At 36.5% G+C, this 21127-nt stretch overlaps 1 non-coding gene across 1 annotated transcript; it reads right to left on the bottom strand.

Moving 5' to 3' along the window:
- Positions 1-8358: 8358 nt before the first annotated feature.
- Positions 8359-8465, bottom strand: LOC147942345 (small nucleolar RNA R71). Its single transcript, XR_015560571.1, has one exon. It is a non-coding gene; the product is annotated as a small nucleolar RNA R71 (small nucleolar RNA).
- Positions 8466-21127: the final 12662 nt, after the last annotated feature.

The following is a 21127-nucleotide window of genomic DNA, read 5'->3' as shown; positions in this document are numbered from 1 at the left end:
TAGACTCTTCGCACGTTTTCTAATGAACTTACGCTAGCGTAATCTGTTTACAATTTTTGAGTTCGACGATCAATTTTGAGATTCCAATCGGTGATCCAAGCAGATCTCTGTTAGTGGGGGTGAATTGTTACACCCCGGTTTCAGAGACTTGCGGAGAGGTTTAATTGATTTAGCCACCTATGTCACCAAAGTGCACTTATCTTTTTGGTCAAGAGTCCAGAGAGAACTCCATAGTTAAATGTGCTTATGCTGAAGTAGTCTCAGGATGCATGACCTTCTGGGAAGTGACTGTCGGAATTGTGCTAGTGAGGACAAAACACAAGGAAATATCATGTGGTGATTTGTACGGATGGTAACAAGTCTAAAGCCTCCCAGATGTAGCAAACCTGTCGTCAGTTATGGATGGGCCCACGGGTCTAGTGAGAAGACGTGAGGTCCATTAAGGAAAGTGGGTCCATGGATAAGGGATACACAGGTCGAGCGAGCAATATTTATAAAATAATAAAAACAGTTAATGATTAGATTAACATTTAATTTGTAATTTGTTTTATTAAAATAACGATTTTTGTTAGAATTTTCAATAAAAACAAAGCTAACAATGAATTTTTGAAATATGGAATACAAAATCTTAACAATAAAAATTTGAAAAAATCTTGTACGTTCAGTTTATTATAATGAATCCACCAAACAGTCAGTTTTAAAAAAATTATTATATAAATTGAGTTGTTTTTAATTCAAATTATTATTACAAAACCATCAAATATTTTTGCTCATTTTCTTTTAATATTTTGGTAAAGAAATTCGATTTTTTTTTATATTACTTTTATTTAAAATAAAATATCTATTTTAATGGCCGAAATCCCGAGTTGGGAGATTAAAAACAAGCCATAGATCTACACCTTTAGAAGGGATTCTTGGGATCCAACGGCTGAGAACATGCCAGGCAGAGAGAATAGATCTCTCGGCCGCAGCGATAAAACCCGCCCAGAGAATGTTGAGTTAGAAGACGTGGAAGAGCAGAATCCATTCTCTGTGCTCTAATTCTCGTGTGAGTTCTTCTCTCTAATTCTCTGCTCCTCTTAGTTTGTTGGAACTGTCCGTTCAGTAAATGACTTTATTTTTTCAGGTGTTTTTTCTTACTTTGATGTCTCCCCAACCGTCCGTAGTAGCTAGCATAGCGTAGTAACACTATGCTTCGGAGAGCTTGTAGTTGGGTAGCTTAGAAGCGTTTGTGCTTGGGTAGCTAATATTAACTACAAACATCATATTATATAGTTGTAGTCCATCGCATAGCTTAATTTTCAAAACTTTTACAGATTTTAACGAGTTACAAGAAGTATATTGAAGAAAAAAAGATGGCTAGCTACACGAAGTATTGCTGAATACATGGTCACACATGCAAAGTATACTATTGTATATTCAACTACATAAAGTATATGTATTACATGGCCATATGCATGAACTATATGACGTTATGCGGTCAACATCATATACATCTAATTCAGTACACCGGTCAATTGATTCCGGCGAAGACCGACGTTGACTCCGGCGAAGACCAATGTTGACTCCAGCGTTGACAACCACTTAAAAAAAATTCTAAATTAAAAAAAAAATTATTATTATAGTAAATTATTTATGGGTTTTCATGATTAAAAGAAATTTTCTATTCAATGTCCAAATATTTTTATATATCTCTAATATATTCAAACTTATAATTAATTAATTTTTATTTTTTAAGCTAAAGTAAATAGTTAAATAAAAATCATTTATAATTATTTTTAAGATAAAAAATCTTATAATAATCTTTAAGATATAAAATCATTTATAATGATTTTCAAGATATAAAAACAATTTATAATTATTTTCAAGATATATATATATATATATATATATCTCATAATCAGATTATTTAATTACTACAAAATCAAGAAAATCAAATTCAACTACTTTCATTAGAAAATAATATGCAAAATATTGAGTATATGACTCTTTACTCAAAATTTTGCATGGTAAATGTTATAAAAAAAATTATACACTCTTTACTTTAAAATTTACATACTCAAAATAACATATAAACAACAAAAAATTAATAATATTTACTTTTAACATATCACTACAAGAAAACAGGCGATCGGCCACTGTAGGAATAGTCACTAAATAGTCGTTGATTGAAAATTTGCGACTATTTTGCGACTATACACTGTTGTAGCTAATATTTTGTCGCTAATACAGTTGGTCGTTAATTAGTCGGTATTTAACGGCTATTTAACGACTATACACTATTGTCGGTAAATTGTGGTCACGTAGTCGTTATGTAGTAACTAAATTTAGTGACAATTTGACGACTAGTGTACGACTATATTAGTAGTTGTCGTGTAATAGTCGTTAAATATGACGACTAATTTACGACGAAGTTACGACTTTGTTACATGAATAAAATTGCAATACTAGGTTCTCGTTAAATAGTCGTCATATTTAACGACTATTTAACGACAACCTAGCGACAATGTTCCGTCTAAATGACGACTACATAACGACAACTTTGTTTTAGAAAATAATAAAATTAACTAGTTATTATTGTTTTGTAATCCTGATATTAATCCTGATTTGAATCCTGAAATTAATGTAATGGAGAACAAACATAATATACAAGTCCAAAATCTAATGAAAACACATTATATAAATAACCATAATTTTATTGAAACCAGAAACTACATTAGTCCAAAACAGAAATCAAACCAAAACCAAAGAGAGAAAGAGTTTATAACACATACAAACTGAACAAAAGAACTTGGTTCATGAGTTAAGAGAATATAGGAACCATATTGGAGTTGATCATGTTGTTGGTGAATGTTGATTGTCCTCCTCAGCTGATTGAGAGGCTATAAACTCCAAGTAGGCTGGATTAGTGTCGCGCATAAACTTTGCCATCAACGACAACTCTTTGATCTCATTCTTTTGCTCAGCCACAAGGAGAGCAGTCTCTTTTTCTCGAGCATCAACTTCAGTATTGTGAGTCGCCTGAATTTCAATTTGTCGTTGGGCTTCCTTGAGTTGCTCTTGCAATGTAAGAAAGGTTTCAGTTTGTGATCGTTGCCTTCCCTTGCCAAGATTAGCTTTGAGGCTTCCAAGACCATAAGGAGTTCCTCGTGAATCCTTCTCAGTGCACTGTTTTTACCAAAAAGAAAAACTGTAAATAAAGAGCAAAACAAATTCATGATCGAATAGAAATGGTACTTTACCTCAAGGAAGATGGCAGTACATTCATCAGTGGTGAGCTCTCGACGGTGTGAAGTACCATCTGAAAGGCTTGAATCTGCCTCAAGCTCAGCCATCTTCTCCTGCAACTTCTGCTGATAAGCTTGATGAATTTTCTCTGCCTTGCCATCCACATAAGAACCATCCGGCTTTGTATGTGTTTTGAAAAAAACTTCACCCATACTGACCTCTCTTCCCAACTCTTCTTCCTACAATATTACAAAATAAAGAATGGTTATGAAAGTGTTTAAAGATAGAAAGGATATAAATGTAACTAACAAATTAGAAATGACTTAACCAGATCATCTTGGATTTCTCTATATGACTTGGGTCCTGATAAGTGGATGTGAGGACCTAGACCATTAAGGTCAGACAAACGACATTTGGAATAGGTTGAACTCCTTTGTTGTTGTTCTTCAGTATCCCAATTATCAACCATCTCTTGCCAGAGAGTACCTTCAATCCATGAAGGTTTAATTCGAGACGTCCTTGCATCGCTAACCATGCCCTTCATCCGACGGTTACAGATGGTGTTGAAATGTTTTTGAACGGTTCCTGTTATCAATGGATCCCATGTGTGAGTTTTCTATATATGATTCATCGCAAAATAGTCGCTAAATAGTCGCAAAATAGTCGCTAAATTTAACGACTACGCATTTAGTCGCCGATTGTAGTCGGAAAAACCGTGTTTTCTTGTAGTGTATGAACAGATTCATTTTTACTCTCTTTTACATAATTACAATATGTTAAATTAATTTTTAGAAATTTTATTAAGGTTTGGGTTCTCTATATTACATTTAGGATATATATAGGAAATATATTTAAAATATCTTTAGATATTGAATTAACATATAAAGAACAACAAAAGAAATTTGCAATATTTACTTTTAACATATGAACATTTTCATTTTTACCCTTTTTAACACAATTACAATATGATAAAATCATTTTTAGAAATTTTTTTAAGGTTTGGGTTCTCTAGTTTACATTTAAGATATATTTAGGAAATATGTAAAAAATAATTAGATATTGAATGGAATATTTTTTAATTAATAAAAACCATAAATGATTTAATATAATAATTTCTTATTTTTAATTTTTACTTTTAGAAAAAAATGTTGGTCAACGCCGGAGTCAACACCGGTCTTCACCGGAATTAAGCAATCAGTGTACCAAATTGTATGTCTATAGTGTTGAACACATGACGTCATATAGTTCATGCATGTGACCATATATTACATATACTTCGTGTAGTTGAGTATACAATAATATAGTTAGTATGTGTGACCATGTAGCTAGCCATCTTTTTTCCTATACTCAAAGGAAGCATGGATATATATAATTGTAGTTATAGTTATAAGAAACTTAGGATTAAAGATTTATGAAAATGACCCTCCTCCGAAAGAATCATTATTTAATCCAAAATGATTGTGAGCTATTTGAATTATAGGTCAACACATTACATATGGTCACACATAAAAGAAATATAAAATGTTCAGTTAACTAGGTGAACTATTATCATCACATAAGTACATTCATAAAGAAACATAGGTTATGTTTACAACACCATAAACATTCAATTCTAGTGTTTAGTTGGTCGGAAGATGACGTTGACCAATATTGACCGACATTAACTAGTGTTAACCGGTGTTGACCGGCATTGTCCAGAAAAAAAAAACTGAAAAAATATATTTTTTGTTCTTTTTTTTCCTAAAAGAAGTATTTTTTTTTTGTTTTTATATACTTTTTATAAATAAATAAAAAAGATTAAATGATTTGTATAATTTACAAAAACAAAATATAACAACAAAAAGTTATATGACAAAATAATATAAAAACAGTTATATACCAAAAAAACAAAAAATGATATGACAAACAAAATTTGTGGTATATCTATTAACTAATTTTGCTAATACAGAAAATATACTAAAAATAATATAATTAAACTATATCAACAAAATTTTATGTGTAGTAGATTTTCTTATAAAACTATGAAAAATATATACCTTTTCCTTTTAAAAATCATTTTTTGTTTTGTATTTTCAAAGGTGGGGGGTTTAAATATTTTTTTTTCTTTTTTTCTTATTTATAAGATTATGTCATTTGAAATATATCTAAGGCATTGCCAACTATATTTTTTGATTGTACAAGACCAACCTTTGATTTTACAAAACCAACTTTTGTTTTTTAACTATCTTCTAGATATATGTCTTTCATGTAAATAAATAAAATTTTCTTTATTTTCGTCCTTTCTTTTTCATATTAAAAAAAAAAAGAAATAGTTGGCAATGTCTTGGATATATTTCAAATGACATAATCTTATAAATAAGCAAAAAGAAAAAAAATATTTAAAACCTCCACCTTTGAAAATACAAAATAAAATAATAATTTTTAAAAGGAAAAGGTGTATATTTTTTTATAGTTTTATGAAAAAAATTATTACACATAAAATTTTACTGGTATAATTTTATTATATTATTTCGGGTATACCACAAATTTTGTTTGTCATATAATTTTTAATTTTTTTTGGTATATAATTTTCTTGTATTTTTTTGTTGTATAACTTTTTGGTATTATATTTTTGTTTATGTAAATTATACAAATCATTTAATATTTTTTATTTATTTATCAAAAATACAAAATATCAAAAAAATCATCATCATCATTATTACCCTATATTTGTGCATTAGAGTAGGATTTGCATTGCATTGGCATTGTTTCATGTTTAAACAGGTGATTTGGACCCCAATGAGCATGGAAAAGAGCTGAAGAGGAGTAGAGTGCAACCACTGAAGCAGACAGAGGCTGAAACAAGAAGAAAACCAAGGTTTAGAGGTCACTCGACCACCACACCCGAAGACACTCGACCGTGTGATGATGAGGGACTCAACCAGTGAAGAAATAGAAGAAAAGTCACTCGACCATAGCCACTCGACCGTACATGGTGCACATCAAGCCGCCTCTCTATTTTGTCTGTTAGCTAATTTAGGGCTTCTTTCTTATGCTATAAATATATATTGTACCCCATAGCCGCCCATAAGGGAGAATAGGTCAGAAAACACATCAGTAGCCACCAAAAACCTAGTTTGTACCCCTTTTGGGTTTTTAGCATATTTCATCATCATTTAGCACTTTTGTTCTTGCTTTTTCCCAGATTTTCATACTTTGTAAGCTTTATAACTTTCTGAGTATTGAGAATCTGAGTTTGCTTATTTATATTAAGTTAAAGATCTCTCTTTTATCTATCTTATCGTGTTAGTTTCATTAATTTCTTGGTTTGAGTTTATCATTATCATGTCTTGTTCATCTGAGTAGTGTGTTAGGACTATAAGGATGGATTAGGCTAGTTTAGGGTTGTGGTTTTTTGGATTGGTCAAGCTTATTTGATAATACATCTCTTCTAGATTAGGTGAGCTCTAAGCTTTTCTTATATCTGAGAGGGTAAGAACAGATCCTAAGCTTCCTTGCATCATATCAATGTTTAGGTTGTTAGATAAAGCTAATACTAGAGATCATCATGCTTAGTCTAAAAGATTAGATGTCTAAGGTGATTTTTTGACAAATAATGGTTTGGTTCTGTAAAGCCTGTTTAGTATGGTTTCACCAATGAGAGTTGGGTTAGGATGTTACTAAACTTGATTACTTCTATCATGAGAGTGGATTAGTAAGCCTTTAAGATCATTGTCTAGAGATAGCTCATGTTTGATTGAGGTTTGTTGACCAGTTTAGATAGCCACAGCTTGAACACCAGCCCATGAATCTATCCCTAGGTGCCTACTTTGTTATTTGATTGTTTGTTATTGCATATTAACCTGTTTCATTGCATTTTAATCTGTTTAAGTTGTTAAAAATTGCTTATTTCTTAGTATTGTTCCACTCAACCTAGTAACTCGACCACACACACGGTCGAGTGCTTGATCGAGCTCTTCCTGGGTTTATTAAAGTTACATTTTGTTTGATTTACATTCCGTTCTATTCATGTTTCATTGCATTTGTTTAGTTCTTGCTATTTCTTAGTGTAGGCTGTGTTTAGTTTACCTTTGTTTACTTGCACTTAGTTTTTGTTCTAAGTAGTTTACATTCTGCATTTTTATCATTGTCATTAGGTTGTTAGTAATCAAACCATTATCATATTTGGCTTAACTTGAATCTCTGTTCACATCTTAAGTGCTTGCATAATCACCCTTTATGGATTGACATCTCTTATACTACAACTGCATAAGAGTATTGAAACCTCTTGCATCTGATCATCATAGCTTATGTTTGTCTGATTTGCCTCACTCATTCATACATTCACACCACAAAAGAAAGCATGTTTCAATTGGTGTTGTTGCCATTAGGGTGTTGATTTGTTTCATTTAAGATTTACAAAGGTTCAAGATTAAGTTCTGTAACTAATTGCTCACCACTGTCTAGTTTCTTGTTTGGTTCGTTGTTTTGAGTTTCAGGTAGTCACTCGAACCATCACTCGATCGTGTGCTCTTCAAGAAAGTGATCGAGCACCAACCCAGAAAGCAGTCTGTTTCCTTGTTTCAATTAGTCGACCATCTGCTTGAGCCAGTGCTCGATCGTGTGTCAGTTTCTAGCATGTGATTGAGTCGGCTGATGCAGACATGATCCAAAGGAAATTAGAACCTACAAAAGTACATTGATCATATAAACCGCTTACCAAGAGACCTGGGCAGCAGAAAACCAGAATCCTTCAAGAACTGGAAGAACAATTGCTGATGGATCCACCAAACATCCATAATCAAAGACCAAGGCATATTGGAGCTGGAGATGCTCCTAATACACACAACTAAAGAGCTGGAATAGTACCTCCTGCTGTAGCCAACAACAATTTTGAAATCAAGAGTGGCCTCATCACTATGATCCAGGCCAATAAATTTCATGGCTTGCCAATGGAGGATCCTTTAGACCATCTAGATGAATTTGACAGGCTTTGTGGTCTAAGCTGGCTTCAACCTCAGGTTGTTTCCATTCTCTCTATGAGACAAGGCTCATCTATGGGAGAAGACACTTCCAACTGGTGCTATTACTACATGGGATGGTTGTAAGAAGGCTTTCTTGGCCAAATTCTTCTCAAATGCCATAACAGCAAGATTAAGGAATGAGATTTCAGGTTTTGCATAGAAGAACAATGAGACCTTTTGTGAGGCTTACGAGAGGTTCAAGGGCTATCAAACACAATGTCCACACCATGTGATGTGACCCAGTACGACGACCGTGACCCACAAACGTACGGACGGAACCCTAACTTAAGATATCGGATCGGAACGGCTCCAACAAACGATCAGAACGGTGGAGAGAGGTTCGCGAAGAGATACTCGATTCGCTAGGCTCTCGGTACGATGGAGATAGAGGTGGAAGAGGTTCACGAGGAGATGCTCGACTCGTTAGACTCTCGATTGATGAAGGTTGAAGGTGGATCGAGGTAGCGACACGCAAGGGATGGATCTCCTTGCGATACAGCTAAGCTAGAAGGTTTCAAACCCAGTTCGAGAAGCTTATAGGGTTTTGTTTCAATCACTGAAAACGAGAGAGATAAAAAACAACTTTGATTTTTATTACTAGTCTGCCTTACATTTTTAGGTCTAGGTCCTTTAAATAGGCTAGCCATTACAAGGGAACCTCCTAAACCCTAAACACGTGGCCAATATAAATTGATGCAAATAAGTTTTACATCATTTATTTTAAATATTTGCATCATGTATAATTGATGCAAATAAGTTTTACATCATTTATAAAAATGATTTATTATTTGGGGATGCAAATATTTTGCATCATTTAAAACATATTTGCATCAGTTATTTTTATCGATGTTAATATGTATCACTTGTAAAAAATGATGTTAAATTTTGTATCATTTATTATAAATGTTGTTAAATTTGTATCAATTAATATAAGTGATATTAGTATTGGTAGCAATTATTATAATTGATGTTAAATTTTTGTATCAATTGTAAGTAATGATGTTAAAATTAATTCCAATTTTTATAATTGATTTCCAATAATTATGATATTTACAATTTTTTAAATATAATTTTCGTATTACTAATTTATTTAATTAATTAAAAAAATATTTTTGTAATTATTATATTTTGTATAGCAAAAATCGTTTAAAATATCTATTAAAATCTCAATAAAAATATATTAAAACCTTTACTAATACATCACCATTAGTAAATCAAATCTTATCCAAACCTAGTAATATACATCATCATCACCCTTTACAGAAAAAAAAAAATAGTGATGTGATCTAAGATTATAATCTAGGAATGATTCCTTCCGCTACAATGAAACACATCTTGCTTCATTTTACTTCATTTACATTGTCTTGGGACATTATTCCTTTCTTCTCTATTTTGCCAATTTTACATGTAGACTAATTATAACTTGGCTCTGGCAAAGGTTCATTTGAAATATCTTCATTCTACAAAAAAAAATAAAAGATTATATCTCTTGAATATTGTTTGATATAGAAATATTATTTGAAAGTATAAGAATACCTTTACATATTATCTTTTCCTAAACCATGTAGGAGTACATATAGGGGTGTCAAAATGGGTAACCCAACCCGACCCATACCCACATGGATTGGAGGTTTTCGTGGGCGGGTTCAACCCGACCCATTTATTATAATGGGTTGAATTTATATACCCAAACCCAATAATATAAAATCTAATGGCTAAATGGGTTATATGGGTTACCCATATATAAAGAAAATAAAATAAAATAATTAATATTAAATCCATAACATATTATATAAAATAGAATTATAGAACCAACCAAAGTTTTCAAACTTAAGAAAATAATATATAGATATTAAAATAGAAAAAGCATCCTAAAAACCGAAAGCCAAAAATCCATAAGACCAAAATAATAAGTCATTTTTAATTTAAAATAAAAACCATTCTTAATTTAAAATTAAAAAAAACACTTGAATCTTCTTTAGATGATCCAATCAGATTCTACATATTAGTTGCAAAAAGAAGATATTTTACATATTAATATATACATATTATATTATATTATATATATATATATATTAATTTTGTTTTTTTCTGATTAACCCATGGGTAACCCATAACCCTAATGGGATTACCTCGTTAAACCCACAAACCCATTGGACGAACCCATCAATACCCATTTATTTATATGGGTATAAAAACTTAACTCATACCCGTTAAAATAATAGACAAACAGGGTAAACATGGGTTTCTACCCATTTTGACACCCCTAAGTACATACATATCAATCTCCTCACTGTTCACAAAATCATGACTAGAACATAAACAAACACTCATAACAAAGGTTGTCAAAAAAAAAAAGCCTCATAACAAAGCAAAAGATGAGAATGAGTGTAATCAAAACCTTTGAGATATATAGAACCGAAGCCTCAACATATGTAGATTTACTGAATAAATTGAGAAAGTAAAAACCTTCCAAAAAATAAAAAAAGCATGAGATGGAGAAGAACTAACAGTTATAAAGTAAGTAAACGTGAGGTTGAAGAAGAAAATATCGAGGATCCCTAAAAAAGAGGAATGTGTTAATTATTTATTTTTCTATATAGAAAGAAAATACCATTTTTATTTTTAAAGGAAAATATTTAAAACGTATATTACTTGTTCAGAAGAATATTTTTCACCTTTTCTAAAATAGAAATTGAGGATATACATGACATATATATAAACAAAATTCGAAATTGAGTTTATTTTTTTGTCGATATTGGCGTAACCTTACAACAGAAAAAAATCGTTTGTTTTAATTTTATTTAGAAACCTTAAACAATTTTTAATTAAAATTATAAAGAATTAAGGTTGTAATTATTATTTTTTATTAATTGCCAAATCAAACAGTAAACATACGGTTGAAAGAGTATTCTATATATATATATATATATTATGTTGTAATTAAAAAAACCTAGGAGGTAACTAGATATTTAACTAGAGTTAAAAAAACTGAAAAAGATTAAAAATTATAAAATTAATAGATAAATATGAATATTGATATTCATTTTATTTGTTAACTATTATGCATGTTGGTTTTATTAGTGTCAAGTTTCTTAATTGATACAAATTAAGATTAAATATCATCAGTTCGTTTAATCGATATAAAACAAGTAAATAGCTATATCTGTTTTTACAATCGATGCAAAATCATATAATTAGCATCACTTTTTATTTATGTAAATTTGTATCAATTTTTTAAAGTAACGTTAGTATAAATTATAAATTATGTCGATTGTTTAAATGATGTAAAATATATTTTGTATCAATACTTTAAAGTGATGCAAATTAATAAAATTTATATCAATTATACTGAATTGATGTAAATCAGATTACTGATGCCATCAGTTGTTTGAATTGATGCTAAATTTTTGTTTTTTTTATATTATTCATAAAAAAAGTAATTCAATTTTAAATCATTTTTTTATTTGACACAAATTAACTGATGCAACATGCCCATTTTTTTGTAGTGTGCAGCGTCCAAACAAGTTTAAAAACAAACGGTCACAAAGAAAGAAAACAAAAGATAGGATGGCCAGGTGGCCGGGAGTGGTCCTCGGTCGTGACCATGCACTAAGGTTCGTAGCCTCGTTAAAACCTCCTTGGTAAACCCATTGGGACAAACCCAAGGTAGGAAAAGAGTACTATTCCCCTTAATGACTTGGCGGTCTTCACCCTTATGTAATGGTGAAGACCGAGTAATGAACCTCGGTCGGCCGTCCGGCGGCTTGAATGGCTCAATGCTCGAACTCCTCTTGTTCTCGAACAAAAGGTTGGACAAACACGAGACATTTCCTTTTGGCAGCCCTGACTGCTGTTCGGCTCCTTGTGGTCGCTATGGGCGTCAGATTTGGTGTCGTTGGCCGTCTTGATCCGGTCGCGGCCGCGTCCGCGTCTTCCTGTCCGGTTCTGTCCTGGTACACGTCTTGTTCATGGCCGTCGTCCCAGGTTCCATCATTCCCTCCCTCTTGAAAAGGTTTTGCCCTCAAAACATCTTCGTCGGTACCTGCGTCAAACGTGGCCAAGGCAAACGTTCGTGGAACACGATCGTGCGGGGCAGACCGTGCAGCTTTACTACTTCACGGAAGAACAGATCGGCGATGTTGGTAGCGTCATTGGTCTTGTTACAAGGCACAAAGTGAGCCATCTTGGAGAATCGGTCCACCATGGCAAAAATGGCGTCCTTCTTGTCGCATGGGGGAAGACCAAGGACAAAATCCATTGATAGGTCAACCCATGGGCTTGAAGCGATCGGCAGTGGCGTGTAGAGGCCATAAGGACGTGTAGTTGACTTGGCCGTCCTGCATGGAATGCAACGACCACAGAAATTCTGTACCATACGCTTCATCTTAGGCCAATAAAAATGATCTTTCAGAACGGCCATTGTCTTGGCTACGCCAAAGTGACCCGTAAGCCCACCTCCATGTACCTCCCTCATCAGCAACTCCTTCATCGACCCACCTGGAATGCACAACCGCCTGCCTTTGAACAGAAACCCATCATGAACAAAGAACTTGGTGTAGTTGCCTTTTCCATGCTCTCGATAACACTCCGCATACTCAGGATCGGTGGCGTAGGCGTCCTTGATACTTTCAAACCCGAGGATTTGCGCATCCATGGTAGTGATCAGCGTGTGGCGTCGGGAAAGGGCGTCGGCTACCACATTCTCTTTTCCCTTCTTGTATTTGATGACATAGGGAAAAGTCTCAATAAACTCCAACCACTTGGCGTGCCTCTTCTTAAAATTGGTTTGCCCTCGCAAATGCTTCAGCGTTTCATGGTCAGTATGAATGACACACTCCTTGGCCAGGAGGTAGTGTTGCCAAGTCTCCATGGCACGAACGAGAGCGTACAACTCCTTGTCATAGGTCGTACAAAGCCTAGAAACACAAGTTCAGTAGCTCCGAACACGCACTTCTTTAAATTAGCATATAACTTGTTATCCCTAAGAGTGTTCAAGACTAAAGACAAATGTTCTAAATGCTCTTCAAGACTTTTACTATAAACAAGAATGTCATCAGAATACACCACCACAAATTTACTAATGTAACCTCTAAGAATATGATTCATCAATCTCATAAAGGTGGAGGGAGCATTAGATAAACCGAATGGCATTATCAACCATTCGTACAAACCTTGCTTGTTTTTGAACGCGGTTTTCCACTCATCTCCTTCTTTCATCCTCACTTCATGATAGCCGCTTTTAAGGTCTATCTTGGAAAAGATGGTGGAACCGCTAAGTTCATCAAGCATGTCGTCCAGGCGTGGGATAGGATGGCGGTACTTGATGGTGATGTTGTTCACTGCTCGGCAATCTACGCACATACGCCACGTCCCATCCTTCTTTAGGACTAACAGGACTGGCACCGCACACGGACTCAGGCTTTCTTGAACGTAGCCTTGTGTCATGAGATCGGCTACTTGGCGTTCTAACTCCATGGCTTCTTCAGGGTTCACGCGGTACGCGGGTCGGTTAGGTAGTTGTGCGCCTGGTAAGAGATCGATCTGGTGCTCGATGCCTCGCTGTGGTGGAGGCCGTGCGGTAGTTCCTCCGGAAAGACGTCCTGATACCGCCTTAGGAGTGACTCGATCACGGCCGGAATGGCATTCTATTCTTGTTCTGCACTCACAACATCTTTAAACACCATCAATAACACTTGACAAGTGGAGTCACTAAGTGATCTCCGAAAAACGCTAGCATTGATCAAACATTTCATTTTAGCGGCCGGATCCTTAGACAAATTCGTTTGCATTTCACTGACTTGCGCAGGACTCAAAGGTTTCAAACAAATACACTTATTATCATGCACAAAAGAATATTGGTTGGTGTGACCGCAGTGAGAGGTCCTTTTGTCAAACTGCCATGGACGCCCCAAAAGGAGGTGGCTAGCTTGCATTGGCACCACAACACACATGACTTGGTCTTTGTAAAGGCCCACACTAAACGGAACCGTGACTAGTTCATTGACTTGAATCACAGTTTTGTCATTCAACCATTTGAGCTTATAAGGTTTCGGATGGTTTGTGGTGTTAAGAGATAGTTTCTTGACCATGTAGGAACTTGCAACATTTGTGCAATATCCACCATCAATGATCAAGCCACAAAACCTTCCCACTTACAGTGCAAGGCGTATGAAAGATGTTGTCTCTCTGGTGCGTGTGGTCTAGTGCTTGGCTAGTGTTGAGGACTCACCGGATCATGAGTAGTTCTCCCTCGTCCGGCTCGGCCACGGCTTCTTTGATCTCCAAGGTGTCGTCTGGCTTGTCTTGTTCATCACCATTCACAGACTCAATTTCCCCGGACGCGGTAATGGTCATGGTGCGCGGGTTAGGGCATTCTCGGGCATAGTGCCCTCGACCTTGACACTTGTAACACATGATATCTCTGCTTCTCCCTTCGCCCTTTTGCAGCCTCGGCTCGTTACGTGCGTCTCTGTTCGGCTCCATTGACTTAAACCGTGAGTCAACGGTAATGGCCTTGGACTTATCCTGGTCGCGACTGCCTCCGGCTGTTGGCGACGAGTTAGGCGACCAACTTGGTGTTCCTTGAGCGCGAGCACGGTTGGTGTTGCTGATCTTCTTCTTAATTTGTTGCTCGACTTGCATCGCGAGATGTAGGAGCTCATCGAACGAATTGTATGTCATTCGCTCCACTTTCCTTGCTATTCGATCTTGAAGGCCGTCTAGAAACTGTGCCATCATGCCTTCTTCGGTGTCATGAATCTCCAATCGGTTGCGGAGATGTTCGAACTCTTTGTAGTATTCCTCAACGCTCTTGGCTCCTCGAGAGAGCTTTCAGAACCTTCGCTGGAGGTCTCGGTGGTACAGTGGTGGCACATAGCAGTGCCTCATGTTGTTCTTCATGGCCTCCCAGTGTGGTAAGGCTCGTTCTCCATTTCTTCTCCGTTCAGCTTCACTCCGGTCCCACCAGGTAAGAGCATGGTCCGTGAATTGAGCTGCGGCAAAGGAGACCTTCAGGTAATTGTAACAGGTGAAGATGTGTTCCATCCTCCCTTCCCAGTCTAGATATGCCTCCGGGTCGACCTTTCCAGCGACCGTTGGGGCAGTGATCTTGTGCCCTGTTTCCACCAGCTGATAAGGTCGATCGTCGCGTTCGTCGTCTTCGTAGTGGTGACTCCTTCTTTTGTACCATTGGTCGTCCTCGCCGGACGTTCCTCCTGGATCGGGATCATGGTGTTGCTGCCGGTTCAGAGCGTGTGGTGCACGAACCGTGTGTTGGCGTTGACCCGTCTTGATCCTTTGAAGCCGTTCTCCAAGTTGGGCCATTTGCGTGCGTATCTCGGCTAATATGGCTCCAATTTCAGGTGGAGGAAGGGGTTTCCTGGTCCCGGTTGTTGTTGTTCAGCCATGGTACTGACAGTGGTGTTTGTACGGACGACAGCGTGATAACTCTCTAATTTACATGTTTTTAGCATCTTTTTTTGTCCATATTTTAGGCCATTTAGGGTGTTGCATTTTTGCATTTGCATATTTTGGATTAAAACAGGTGCTTAAGAGCCTAAATTGGGGAAAAACAAGGACAAACCCGAGCATATACCCGAAGGAGCCATCGAGCTGCAAGAGCAGTCCGAACCCCAACACGATCAAGGGGGATCCAAGAGCATGAAGAACAACCCGAAGATCTACCCGAGGACTAACTCGACCTCATCCTCGTGTACCCCATCGAGTAGACCCTCGGGCAGGAATAGGAAGCTAGGTCAAAGGGTTTTCATATATAAACCCCTCCTCTTCTACCTCGCAAACGAGCACGCCGCAGACCCTCAGACTAGAGAGAGAGAGAGCTTCTGAGAGAGAACTGAGCGGCTCAAACTCTTTTCACCTTTTGTTAGGATTTATTTTCATAACTTTTTATCATTTTCCTTAGATTTCTATCTTGTATTATTACTTCTAGGGATGGGATAGATGATTTTGTGTTCTTGATCGGTTAGGATGTCTTAGTTTGATTGTATTTGTTCGATAGATTTCCTTCTAGATTGGTGTCCTTAATGCTGTCAACAAACTGAGAGGGTGAGATTAGATCTAAAGTGTTTTAACCACCGAGAGGTGTAGATGAGATGCTTGAATCAACCAATGCTAGACGTTTACTGATGTGTGTGGTTTTTCACTTCAAATCTTTTACCTTAAAAGACCACACAACTGCTGAAAGTGCACAGCTAATCGGTAGCAGTATTTAAGGATCAATGCCACAGAGAGAGAGTTGTTGTTCAACGGAATCCAACGGAGGTAAGTAAGGCTAGGACTCAATAAAAATAGGGTTTTGGTTGCCACGGTTGTAGCAAGCAAATGATGTAAATAAAACAAGTAAAAATAATGAAACAAGCGTTGGGCATCAAGGGGAATCGAAGGGGTTCAATGATCTATCTATCTAAGAAAGTTTAGGGTTAGTTTGTTTATCTAAAACTTGGACTACGAAACACTAACGAACCGTTAACTTAAAGTTCTCAAGCTAATCGTCTAAGATCACTACATTCCGTTACTTAATTGTCACAGGCAACGACGCATAGATCAAAGCATTTAAAACAGGTTCGATTCTAATCCGTAGAATTCTATAGGTAAGGGGTATGTGCTTCCTATGTCTCCCCACACATCTAAGCTAGGTCAAGCACACATGCAAACTTTTGGCAAAGCACACATACTTTAGATCATAGTTAGTTCATGAGGCTAACTTAAAGCATTAAGCAAAGACTTAGAATTAAAGCATAGAATAAACAGAATTTAAACCTAAACTAAGATCATCTCCCCCCTTTGATTTATCCTTCTAAACCCAACTATAAAACTACTCTAGCATGTTTAAGGGAATCATCAAAGCAAGGTTTGAACAATTCTTAAACATAAAAGAATAAATAAAGAGAAAGGATTTAGATATTACTTCAATGATTGTCAAAAGAAGTTGTAGAATCTTCTCCCTTAGAAACAAAGTACAAAGCAGAATAGAATAGAAAGAGTTGGTGGATCTCAAAGCTTCAAAGACAGGGACGAAAGAGAGGTCTGGACGTCGGCTGCTCCTCTGGTCGTGTCTCTTGGCTGCTCCAATGATTGCACACTCTAAACCGTAGGGCTTAGAAGAGTATATATAGGGTTTTGTCTAGGTTTAGGGTTTTGTAAGGGTAAAAACGTCTTCTCTTGTTAAGTGCATGGCAAGGGGCGGTGTAGGAAACTTCTAAAACGGTGGTGAAGACTTGGACTTGGCCGCCTTGGTGGTTGCTAGTCAGGCCTTCAATAAAAGCCCATTGGCTTGATGGTTATTCTTAGGTCGGTTTAAGGTACATCTCGGTAATTCGGGCATAACTTCCTGCTGATTGGATGGATCGACTTGATTCCAATTCTAGGAGAAATATGACTCTCTCAGCCCATTGGCTTGATGGTTCTTCAAACGTTGCCCGTACTGTCAAGCTCTGAAACTTCCTAAAACGTATTTTCCTTGCCTTTTGGTCCTTTTTGCTATAAAACCTTGTTGAATCCTAAAATACTTGATAATAGACATTAAAGCCTTGAAATCATACTAAACTCTTCTAAATGCATACTAAAACTATGGCTAAAATGGGTAAAATAATGATGTTATCAACTCCCCCAGACTTAGACTTTGCTTGTCCTCAAGCAAATAATCAAACTAAATCATGGAAAAGAGGTTTTGAAAATACTAAGAATTCACTTATCTTTGGGGATATTGTCTTTGCACTCTTCTTCGCCTTGACATTAGGAACTTCCATTTGTAATCCACCATGAGAGTCATCAATGCTCCTTGATCCCACAATTCTTAAGAGTCTCCAGAATCTCTATTGTCATCTCTTTACATAAATTAAGCAATAATAAAAAGTGAAATCTTACCAAGGGAAAATCGATCAATGGCTTGCAGATTCTCTTTCAAGCCAAGACTTTCTTCATATGATTCCTTTCCTCTCCCTTTTCTCACTTCTTTTTTTTTTTTTTTAAATCAAAGGTGTAGGCGAATACTGGGGTTATCGGTAATTTACCTACCCCTCGCTTCCAAGCTTTATGTGATCATTTGACTCAAGAGTAGAATAATGAGGTCACAGGTAATTTACCTACCCCTCTAAACTGATCAAAATAATCTCATCTTTTATTCTTTTTTTTTTTTCTTTGTTTTTATAGTATTGAAGGGAAGAGAGAGGGGAACATACTCTTGAAGAAGTGCAATGTCTTGTGTGACTTGAATGTAGATATCTAGTCCAATGTATACCAATTCGCAGGGCTTGATAATTAAGTCTGGTTTAGGTCCTATAAAAGTTAGAGACAACGTTAGATCATCTGAATATCCATCGAATATGGACTTGGGGGATTGTTAAGTCGGCTCACAGTATTTCCAAACTTCGGTTCTGTTGTCAAGAATAATCAAGAGTCATAAGAGTGTTAATCCAAATCAAATAAACCGTTAGAATAAGATCATAATCCCCTAATAGTTTTGACTCAATTAAAAAAAAATGTGACTCGATAAAATGTCAAAATTAGTGATTTAAAAAGTGGAAAAAGGTTTCAAGTCAACAAAATAGAAAGTAACATTGGTATAGGATGGAACATCCTTCCCCCCATACTTAAATCACACCTTCCTCGATGGGAAAAAAGAAACAGATGAGGATTAATAATCATACGGAAAAGTGTAGGGTTTAAGAACAATGTCACCTTGATGGAATGATGTTGTGTCGACTCTTAGACGTTTTATGGTTGCCCAAAAATTGTCTTAGAGTTCGGCTGTGGAATGAAAATGTGGTGACTAACTTTTTGTACTTCCTCTGGTTGCTTGACATCGTATATGAACTAGGCTAAGTTCATTTGAATTGTGTTTGATATATCTCTAAATGCATCCTCCTTGAAACAAAAACCTAAAACCATCAATAATAATGAGAAAATAAAAATAACAAATGCATACCTAAGTAAAAGAATGGTGATGGTAGGTGGTAAGGATGGTGGTGGTTTGGAATTTGTCTAGCGGCACATGATGAACGGTCGCGGACATAAGCAGCCGATGGTACAGTGGTGCGGTACACAGTACACGGGAATGGTATGCGGTCCACAGGTTGTGGGACGTGGCATCGGCTGGTACAGCTAGTTGGGACTCTCGGCATTGATCACATGAGGATTGTGATTGATCCGTCGCCTTTGGCTTGCTTTGGTCACGGTGAACATGGCCGGTCAGTAGGTGGTGCTTGCCACTAGTCATGTGGTGCATTGCCAATCCATGGTGCTTCTTCTTCCTTCTCTTCTTTTTTGGCTTTTCTAGTTTCTATTTTTTTTTTGTTTTTTTATAAACCTGAAACTAAAATGCAAAAATATCAATAGTAAAAGAAAATAAATCCTAAAAAATAAAAACTTACTAGACATGGGTTGCCTCCCAAGAAGCGCTCTTGTTCAACGTCGTTGGCTCGACGTTAGTTGCTTTCTCAAGCAGGGTGAGGAGAGTGGATTGTCCTTAGACAAGCTCTCTTGGATCTTCCTCCATCAAAGTTATCAGGTGGCTCTCTAGCATAATCTTCTTCTCTACACCTTCGAGTAGGTGGGTTGAATGGCTTAGCTTCATAGAAAATGTCTCCATTGATGTTGGTGAGAGTCCTTCTTCGGTTAGGCCAGTCCATGACGGCTCCGGCTGTGGCTAGGAATGCTCCTCCAAGGATAAGTGGTGTAAACCTTCCTTTCTCAGCATTGATAACTTGAAAGTCGGTTGGAACATTGCAGATTCCAATTCTTACATGAATGTCTCGGGCCATTCCTTCGGGTATTGTGAATGAGGAGTTGGTGAGTCCTATGCGTATGTCTGAGGGTTGTAAGTGTCTCAAGCCAATATTCCTTGCAGCATCGGTTGACATGATGTTGATCCATGAACCGGAATCACATAATGCATCTTCGAATGCAACTCCATTGATAGAACAGGTGATGAGGAATCGGCCAGGGCTCTCTACTTTGTGTAGTGTGTTGAACGGCCATGGGTAGTGTAAGGCTTGATCATAGAGCTCTTTCATTTCCTTCCTTGACTCACAACTCTAAAGAAAGAACCGGTCAACATGATAAATAGAACAAGCTTCTGCGAAAGTGGTACCTTGTGGTAGTCTCCCTACAGCTCGGTTGAAATCGCCTAGATCTCTTAGGCTTATCATGCCTGGGTACCAACGGTTGTTTAAGAGGGTGAGACAACGTGGTTGATTTTGGAACTGTGTTCCCTTGAATGGCTCATCTTCTTCTTCATAAATCTCCCCTTCTTCAAGTTTTTGCAAAGGTTGGACTCCTTTGAAGGTTGTGATGATGTTACAAGTGACATGGGGTATTGATTCTTCTTCTCCTTGTTGAGAGGTGTCGTGTGAGTTGAGGTTGCAGGTTTTCAGTGTTGTTTCAGCAAAACAATCCTTGGTAAGGATCGAAACTTCTTCTTCTCTAGAGATCCCTTGCAAATCGGGTATAGAACTTTTGGTCTTCATCGAAACTTGTAGCTTATCTCTCAAAAAATCTCTTTTAGGTTTTTGGTTGGCTTGAGCAGCTCTCTTCACGTCAAGATGTTGTGGAGGAGGAGTTGGGTTCTCCTTTATTTTAATAAAGCCAAAATTTCCCTTTCCTAAAAGGAAACATAAATATTTTCCTTTTTCGTCAAGGATTTCTTTTTTTCTTCCTTCTTCTTCTCCATCAATCGGATATTCTTCTTTGGTGTGTCCAGCAACACACGAGATTGAGATCTCTAAATTCTCTTCAAGATACTTGATTCTCTTTTCAATGGCAACTTGCTTAGCTCCAATGTTAGACTCAAGTAGTGGAACAAGAAGACTAGTGAACTCTCTAATTTACATGTTTTTAGCATCCTTTTTTGTCCATATTTTGCATTGTTCATACTC

The sequence above is a fragment of the Camelina sativa genome, chromosome 6 (assembly GCF_030686135.1).
Source record: "Camelina sativa cultivar CO46 ecotype springtype chromosome 6, ASM3068613v1".
NCBI classification, from domain to species: domain Eukaryota; kingdom Viridiplantae; phylum Streptophyta; class Magnoliopsida; order Brassicales; family Brassicaceae; genus Camelina; species Camelina sativa.
This window is presented reverse-complemented; position numbering and strand designations above follow the sequence as displayed.